Raw genomic sequence first — 10,649 nt, forward strand, 5'->3', positions numbered from 1 at the left:
TGTTGCATTGCAAATTATTATTATATCGTAATATGATATTGCATTGCAATGTTCAATTGCATTGCAAATTAATTTCTATTGCAAAGTGATACTTCATTGCACTCTCCTATTGCATTGCAAATGGTGATCATATTGCAAAGCGATAGTCCATTGTAATATATTATTGCATTGAAAATGAATAAAATACTGCAAGTTAATATTGCAAAGTGATATTTCATTGCAATGTTGTATATATTGCAAAGTGATGTTCCCTTCCAATGTGCTATTGCATTGCAACTGCCAATAATATTGCAAGTTTATATTCCATTGCAATGCTCTATTGCATTGAAAATGATGTCTATATTGCAGTGATATTCTATTGCAATGTGCCAATGTATTGCAAATGAAAATAATATCACCGGTTGATATTCCATTGTAATGTTATATTGCATTGCAAATGACTATTATATTGCAATTTAATATTTCATTAAAATTTGCTATTGCATTGCAATTGAATATTAAATAGCAAAGCAGTATTCCATTGCAATCTACTATTGCATTGCAAATGACGATTATATGGCAAACTGATATTTTATTGCAAGATTTCTTTGCATTGCAATGTTGTACGGCATTGCAAATTAGTATTATATTGCAAACTGATATTCCATTGCAATGTTCCATTGGATTGCAATGACTATTATATTGGTAAGTGATATTCCACTGCAATGTTCTATTGCATTGCAAATGATGATTATATTGCAGTGACATTCCATTGCAATGCGCAATTGCATTGCAAATGGCTATTATATTGCAAAATGATGTTGCATTGCAATGTTCTATTGCATTGCAAATGACGTTTCTATTGCAGCGATCTTCTATCGCAATGTACCATTGCACTGCAAATGAAAATATTATTGCCAGTTGATATTCCATTGCAATATTCTATTGCATTGCAAACGACTATTATATTGCAATGTCATATTTCATTGCAATGTGCTATTGCCTTGCAAATGACTATTATAATGCAAAGCGGCATACCATTGCAATGTTCTATTGAATTGCAAATGACGATTATATTGCAAACGTATATTCCATTGCAAGGTTGATTTGCATTGCAATGACGGTCATATTGCAATGCGATATTCGATTGCAATGTTCTGTTGCAGTGCAAATGTTTTTCATATTGCAAAGTAATATTACATTGCAATGTCATTTTCCATTGCAAATGAAAATAATACTGCAAGTTAAAATTCCATTCCAGTATTCTATTGCATTGCAAATGAATATTATATTGCATGGTGATATTCCATTGCAAAGTTCTATTGCATTGTCAAATAAAATTATATTGCAAAGTGATATTCCACTGCAATGTGCTATTGCATTGCGAATGACTTTAATATTGCAAATTGATATGCCATTGCAATGTTCTATTGCACTGCAACTGATGACAATGGTGCAGTATTATTCCCTTGCAATGTGCAATTGCATTGCAAATGACTATTATATTGCAAAGTGATATTTCATTGCAATGTCCTGTGGCATTGTAAATGTATATATTATTTCAAGTCAAAATTCCATTGCAACATCCTATTGCATTGCAAATCAATGTTGCAATGCAAAGTGATACCCCATTGCAATATTCTATTGCATTGGTTAATAATATTATATTGCAAAGTAATATTCCATTGCAATGTGGTATTGGATTGCAAGAAAATATTATATTGCAAAGTGATATACCATTGTAATATCCTATTGCATTGCAAATTGTGATGGTACTGCAAAGTGAAAATCCACTGCAATGTGCTATTGCATTGCAAATGAATATAATATTGCAAGTTAATATTCCATTGCAATGTCCTATTGCATTGCAAATAAATATTGTATTGCAAATTGATACTCCATTGCAATATTCTATTGTATTGCAAAATAATATTATAGTGCAAAGTGATATTCCATTGCACTGTGGTATTGGATTGCAAAATAATATTATATTGCAAAGTGATATACCATTGGGATATCCTATTTCATTGCAAATGGTGATGGTACTGCAAAGCGATATTCCTTTGCAATGTGCTATTGCATTACAAATGAATATAATATTGCAAGTTAATATTCCATTGCAACGTTCTATTGCATTGCAAATGAATATTATATTGCAAAGTGATATTCCATTGCAATGTTCAATTGCAGTGCAAATTACTTATATATTGCAAAGTGTTACTCCATTACAATGTTCTATTGCAGTACAAATGATGATCACGTTACAAGGCCATATTCCATTGCAATGTGCTATTGCATTGAAAATGACTATGATATTACCAAGATATATTACATTGCAATCTTCTATTGCATTGCAAATAACTTTCATATTGCAAAGCGATATTCCACTGCAATGTCATGTTGCATTGCAAATGACTATTATATTGCAAAGGGATATTCCACTGCCATGATCTATTGCATTGCAAATGACATAGGCCTAGAAATTCGCTGGGTAGTGCCAGCGATTAGCGCCTAAAGAGCCTGAGAATTGGGGCGTTACCCAATTTTTGGGCAGGCACTGTGAAGACAGCGCCACCTCCCATATTGAGTATGATTTTAGCACTGGCGCTAACTCTTTGCGCGCGCCCGCGGGTGCAGGCAGATCATGACGTCATTTCTTTGTGCAACACCATTTTTGCACCCCGGACCGGATATTCGGTGGCGCCCGCAACCTTTCCACCTGGTGCTATTAATGACAGTTGGATGGAGCGTTCCCAGGCGATGCTCGGACTCGGGGCCGCTATTTAAAGGGGACAGCACGAGTATAAAAGCTGCAGCCATTTGCGCTGGCCATCCTAATCGTTGCTGGAGTGAGTTGCTGACCTTCTGTTGGACAGTAATTTTCTCATTGAGCCTTCGGAGGCACTGGCACTGGCAGCATGAAGGCCCGGCTCCTGAGCTGGTGATGCAGCATCTGAATGCAGGGAGGTGGAAGAGTGGATTTAGCAAAAGGACAGGTTCACAGCAAGGGATGCCAGATTGTGGCAAGGCTATGACATGGGTCCACAGTGAGAAAGCATGCTGGTGGGGGGAACAAGTAGAAGGAGAGAGTTGTAAGAGGTGAGAACCTTACCATCGCTTTCAACAATGGGGTCGGTAGCTGCATTGGTTACAGGATCACTCAGACATCCTCCAAGAATCTGGTGGACTCTCTCCTCGAGATCCGTGAGAGTGACCACTTGTGGATGTCCTCCACTGGTGCTAAGGTGGAATTTGCCAATCCTCGCCAGCATGGACTGCATGGGAAAAGAGGGGAATTTATGTTACCTGATGCCCTCAGTGATCATCACATGCCCCCCTTGGTGGAAGAGTCCTTACATGATGCCCTGAGTCAAATGTGCATGTGTTTGCCCAGAAAGGGCCATGGGTGCTTGCTGGCAGATGGCCAATGGGGCACAGGCCACCCTGTAGCCATAAAGTCAGGTGCAAATGAAGGGATGCAGAAGTTTGCAGGAACAACACCTACCCTCACAACCCGTGTGAGGTCGTTGAATTTCTTTCTGCATTGGACAGGGCTCCTGGTCACCATGCTGCTGGAGTAGACCCTCTGGCATACATCCCTCCAAGCTCATCGGTAGTCCTTATGATTCGGCCTCCTGCCATTGCCTGGGTAGAGAACATCTTGCCGGCGCTCCACTGCGGCCACCAATTGCTCCAGAGCCTCATTGATGAAGCGCTCTGCTCTCTTTCTCACCTTCTCCATCTGGTCCAAGTTTTTATCACCAGAGAAGGGCCTGCGCCGATTCTGAGGCCTGCAAGGCGCAGAGTGTGGATGCTGAAGCTGACTGCCCCACCCATTTAAGAGCTAGCCGGCGCCTGGAAGTCTCGTGGTCATTGGTAATTGAGTGCAGTTGCGCTGAGCCCGTCCACTCCATATTGGGTTGTGCCGGAAGTTTAGCACCTTAGGAGTCCTGTGTAATGCCTGAATTCGCGCCTCAATCATCTTTAGGGGCGATGCAACCCAATATCGCGCCAGGCGGCGATAAATTTCATCTGGCTATAAACTTTGCACAGCGCCAGTTCTAATGCCTCAAGCCAGGCTATACCCAATTTCTAGGCCATAGTATTATACAGACATAGAAGATAGGAGCAGGAGTAGGCCATTCGGCACATTGCAATAGAAGATCACTGCAATATAAATGTGATTTGCAGTGCTACAAGGAAAGGAAATACAAATTAAATGGTAGGACACTGAGTAGTGTAGCGGAACAAAGGGACCTTGAAGTGCATGTCCACAGATCGCTGAAGGTAACAGGCCAAGTAGATAAGGTGGTTAAGAAGTCATACGGAATGCTTGACTTTATTAGCCATGGCATAGAATGAAAGAACAGATTATGCTTCAATTGTATAAAACACTAGTTAGGACACAGCTAGAGTACTGCGTGCAGTTCTGGTCACCACATTATGAAAAGATGTGATTGCTCTAGAGAGGGTACAGAGGAGATTTACCATGATGTTGCTGGGAGTAGAGAACCTTAGCTGTGAGGAAAGACTGCATAGGCTGGGTCTGTTTTCCTTGGAACAGCGGAGGCTGAGGGGACACCATATTGAGGTGTATAAAATTCTGAAAGGCATCGATAAAGTGGATAAAAAGGGCCTATTTCCCATAGCAGAGTGGTGAAAAACCAGAGGGCATAGATTTAAAGTAATTGTGGGTAGTTTTAGAGGGGCTTTGAGGGGAAATGTCTTCACCCAGAGTGGCATGGAAGTCTAAAACTCACTGCCTGAAAGGGTGATATAGGCAGGAACCCTAACCACATTCCAAAAGTACTTGGATTTACACTTGGGAAGCTCTAAGATGCAGGGCTATGGCCCAAGAGGTGGGAAGTGGGATTAGGCCGGATAGTTCTTAGTTGGCCGGCATGGACACAATGAGCCGAAATGACCTCCTTCCATGCTGTAACATTCTTTGATTCTGTGATTCTATGATAGCAATGGAATATCACTTTGCAATATAATAGTCATTTGCAATGCAGCAGCATATTGCAATGGAATATCGATTTGCAATGGAATATCACTTGGCAATATACTAGTCACTTGCAATGCAATAGAACATTGCAATGAAATATTACTGCAATATATTCGTCATTTGCAATGCAATAGAACATTGCAATGGAATATCGCTTTGCAATATAATAGTCATTTGCAAGGCAATAGGATATTGCAATGGAATATCACTTTTCAAAATAATAGTCATTTGCAATGCAATGGAATATTGCAATGGAATATCAACTGACAATATTATTTTCATTTGCAATGCAATGGCACATTGCAATTGTATATCGCTACAATATCAACGTCATTTGCAATGCAATAGTACATTGCAATGGAATATCACCTTGCAATACAATAGTCAGTTGCAATGCAATAGCACATTGCATTATCGAACATCACTGCAACATAATCGTCATTTGAAATACAGTAGAACAACACAAAGGAATTTTAACCTTGCAGTATAATAGTCAGTTGCAATGCAATAGCATATTGCAAGGGAATATTGCCTTGCAATATGATGGTCGTATGCAATGCGGTAGAAAATTGCAATGGAATAGAGCTTTGCAATAAAATAGTCATTTGGAATGCAATAGCACGTAGCAATGGCATATTGCCTTGCTATGTGTTTGTCATTTGCAATGCAATAGAACATTGCAATTGAATATCATTTTGAGGTATAATAGTCATTTGCAATACAATAGCATATTGCAATGGAATATATCTTTCCAATGAGATCGTCATTTACATTGCAGTAGAACATTGCAATGGAATATCAATTGGCAATATAATAGTCATTTGCAATGCAAAAGAACATTGCAATGGAGTACTAACTTGCAATATTATATTCATTTGCAATGCAATAGCACATGGTAATGGAATATCAACTTGCAATATAACAGTCATTTGCAATGCAATTGCACATTTTAATGGAATATCACTGCAGTTTAATCGTCATTTGCAATGCAATACAATATTGCAATAGAATGTCACTGCAGTTTATTCGTCATTTGCAATGCAATAGAATATCGCGATGAGATATCAGTTTGCAATATAATAGTCATTTGCAATGCTATACAACACTGCAATGGAATATCACTGCAATATAATTGTGATTGGGCAGATATATGGCAGATGCAGTATAATGTGGATCAATGCGAGGTTATCCACTTTGGTGGCAAAAACAGGAAGGCAGGTTAGTATCTGAACAACAATAGATTGGGAGAAGGGGAAGTACAATGAGACATGGGTGACCTTGAGCCCCAGTCGCTGAAGGTAAGCATGCAGGTGCAGCAGCTGGTTATGAAGGCAAATGGTAGGTTGGCTTTCTTAGCGAGAGGATTTCAGTACAGGAACAAAGATTTCTTGCTGCAGTTGTACAGGGCCTTGGTGAGACCACACCTTGTGTATTGTGTGCAGTTTTGTTTGCCTTATCTGAGGAAGGATGTTCTTGCCATGGAGGGATTGCAGCAAAGATTAACCAGAATGAGACCTGTGATGGAAGGAATGATGTATGAGGAGAGATTGGGTAGATTGGGCTTATACTAGCTGGAGTTCAGAAAATGAGAATGGATCTCATTGAAACATATAACATGTTAACAGGACTAGACAAACTAGATGCAGGAAGGATGTTACTGATATCGGGGGAGTCCATAACCAGGGGTCACAGTCTAAAGATAAGTGGTATGCCATTTAGGACAGAGACGAAGAGGAATTTCTTCACCCAGATGGTGGTGAACTTGTGGAATTCTCTACATGAGAAGGCAGTTGAGGCCAATGCATTATATGTATTCAAGAAGGAGTTAGATATATTTCTTAAGGCTAAAGGCCTCATGGATATGGGGAGAAGGCAGAGACAGGGTACTGAGTTTGAATAATTAGCCATGATCTCATTGAATGGCGGAGCAGGCTCAAGGGGCCGAATGGCCTACTCCTGTTCCCATCTTCTATGTTTCTACAATTCTATGTCATTTGCAATGCAATAGAACATGGCAGTGGAATAACCCTTTGCAATAAAGTAGTCATTGCAATGCATTGCAATGGGATATTGTATTGCCAATGAACATACTATTGCCAGTTGATATTCCATTGCAGTGTGCTATTGAATTGCAAGTGTCGATTATATTACTGAGTGATATACCACTTCATTGCTCTATTGCATTGCAAATGATGATCATATTGCAAAGTAATATTACATTGCAATGTTCTATGGCATTGCAAATGATTATTTTATTGCAAACTGATATTCCATTGCAATGTTCCATTGCATTGGAATAACTATTATATTGCAAAGTTATATTCCATTGCAATATTATATTGCATTGCAAGGTTGATTATATTGCAAACTCCAAAGCACTATTCATTTGCAAAGGCATATTCAATTGCAATGTTCTATTGCACTGCAAATTATTTTATACTGTAAAGAGATATTCCATTGGAATGTTCTATTAAATATGACTATTATATTGCAAAATGATATTCTATTGCAATGTTGCATTTCATTGCAAACGACTAGTATATTGCAATGTGATATTAGATTGCAATGCGCTATTGATTTGCAATTGACTATTATATTAAAAATGACATTCTATTGCAATGTGCAATTGCCTTGCAAATTACTATTATAATGCAAAATCTGATTCCATTACAAAGACAGATTCCAATCCAAAGCATTATTATATTCAAAATGATATTCCATTGCAATGTGCAATTGCATTGCAAATGAATATTATATTGCAAATTTTGATTCCATTGTGAAGGCAGATTCCAATCCAATGCACTATTATATTGCAAAGTGATATTCCATTGCAATGTGCTATTGCATTGCACATGACTATTACATTACAAAGTCATATTCTATTGCAATGTTACAATGCATTGCAAATGACTACTATATTGTTAAGTGATATTCCAGTGCAATGATCTATTTCAATGCAAATGACTACGATATTGTTAAGCGATATCACATTGCAATGTTCTATTAGATTGCAATTGAGTATGATATTGTTAAATGATATTCCATTGTAATGTCCTAATGCATTGTGAATGCCTATTATATTGCAAAATGATATTCCATTGCAATGTTATATTGCACTGCAAATGACTATTATATTGCAAATTAATTTAAATTTCAACGTGCTATTGCATTTGAAATGGCTATTATATAGCAGAGATACTCCATTGCAATACTCTACTGCATTATAAATCACGATTATATTGCAAAGTTAAATTCCATTGCAATGTGCTATTGCATTGCAAATGACGATTATATTGCAAAGCGAGATTACATTACAATGTGCTATTGCATTGCAAAAGACTAGTTTATTGCAAATTGATTTTCCATTGCAATGGTTTGTTGCATTACAAATGACTATTATTATGGGAATTCATATTTCATTGCATTGTACAATTGCAATGCAAATGACTATTATATTGCAAATGCAGATTCCGCTCCCAAGCAAAATTATATTGCAAAGTGATATTCCATCGCAATGTGCTATTGCATTGCAAATGACTATTATATTGTGAACTGATATTCCATTGCAATGTCTTATTGCATTGCAAATGACGTTTACATTCCAAAGTGACGTTTCACTGAAATGTGCAAATGCAAATGACGATTATATTGCAAAGTGATTTTCCATTGCTTTCTTCTATTGCATTGAATATTGACTATTATATTGCAATGTGATATTAGATTGCAAGGTGCTATTGCATAGAAAATGACTATTATATTCCGTTTTAATGTTCTATTGCATTGCAAATGACTATTATATTCCAAACAGATATTCCATTGCAATATTCTATTGCATTGCAAATGACGATTATATTGCAATGTCATAGAGTCATAGTCATAGAGTTATAAAGCACAGAAAGAGAGCCTTCGACCCATCGCATCTGCGCCATCAAGCCCTGTCTAATCTAATCACATTTTCCAGCATTTGGTCCATAGCCTTGTATGCTATGGCATTTCAAGTGCTCATCCTAATGCTTCTTGTATGTTGTGAGGGTTCCTGCCTCTCCCACACCTTCAGGCAGTGAGATCCATATTCCAACCTCCCTCTGGGTGAAAAAGTTCTTCCTCAAATTTCCTCTAAACCTCCTGCCCTTACATTGAATCTATGCCCCCTCGTGATTGAACACTCTACTAAGGTAAAAAGTTCCTTTCTATCTACCCTATCTATGCCCCTCATAATTTTGTACACCTCAATCAGGTCCCCCCTCAGCCTTCTCTGCTCCAAGGAAAACAACCCCAGCCTGTCCAGTCTTTCTTCATAGCTGAAGCGCTCCAGCCCAGGTAACATCCTGGTGAATCTCCACTGCACCCTCTCCAAAGCAATCACATCCTTCCTATAGCGGGATGATCAGAACTGCACACAGCATTCCAGCTGTGGCCTAACTAGCATATTGTACAGCTCCATCATAACCTCCCTGCTTTTATATTCTATGCCTCGGCTAATGAAGGCAACTATCCCATATGCCTTTTTAACCATCTTATCCACCTGTTCTGCTGCCTTCAGGGATCTATGTACATGCACACCAAGTTCCCTCTGATCCTCTGTCTTTCCTAGGGTCTTACCATTCATTGTGTATTCCATTGCCTTGTTACTCCCTCCAAAATGCATCACCTCACACTTTTCAGGTTTACATTCCATTAGCCACTGTTCCGCCCATCTGACAAACACATCTATATCATCGAGCAGACTGAGGCTCCCCTCCTTGCTATTTACCACCCCACCAATTTTCGTGTCATCTGCGAACTTACTGATCATAACTTTTACATTCACATCCAAACCATTAATGTAGACCACAAACAGCAAGGGACCCAGCACCGATCCCTGCGGTACCCCACTGGACACAGGCTTCCAGTCACAAAAACAAACTTCGACCATCACCCTCTGCCTTCTGCCACCAAGCCAGTTTTGGATCCAATGTGCCAAGGCACCCTGGATCCCATGGGCCCTTACCTTCCTGACCAGTCTCCTGTGCGGGACTTTATTGAAAGCCTTACCAAAATCCATGTATAACACATCCACTGCGCTACACTTATCCACACACCTAGTCACCCCCTCGAAAAATTCAATCAAATTGGTCAGACATGATCTTCCCTTGACAAAGCCATGCTGACTATCCCTGATTAATCCTTGCCTCTCCAAGTGGAGACTAATTCTGTCCCTCAGAATGTTTTCCAATAATTTCCCTACCACTGATGTTAGGCTCACTGGCCTGTAATTCCCTGGTTTATCCCTACTACCCTTCTTGAATAATGGTACTACGTTAGCTGTTCTCCAGTCCTCTGGCATAGGCCCTGTGGCCAGAGAGGTTTTGAAAATTTGTGGCAGAGCCCCTGCATTCTCCTCCTTTGCCTCACACAGCAGCCTGGGATACATTTCGTCCGGGCCTTTGGATTTATCCACTTTTAAGCCAGCTAAAACTGATGGTACCTCCTCCCTCTCGATGCTAATATGTTCAAGTATATCACAGTCCCCCTGCATGATTTCTATATCTACATCGTCCTTCTCCATAGTGAACACAGATGCAAAAAATTCATTTATAACCCCACCTACATCTTCTGGCTCCACACACAGATTGCCACTTTGGTCCCTAATGGGCCCTACTCTTTCCCTAGTTATCCTCTT

The sequence above is a fragment of the Somniosus microcephalus genome, unplaced genomic scaffold (genome assembly GCF_052327205.1).
Source record: "Somniosus microcephalus isolate GS21.2 unplaced genomic scaffold, FLI_Smic_1.0 unresolved_chr5, whole genome shotgun sequence".
NCBI lineage: Eukaryota > Metazoa > Chordata > Chondrichthyes > Squaliformes > Somniosidae > Somniosus > Somniosus microcephalus.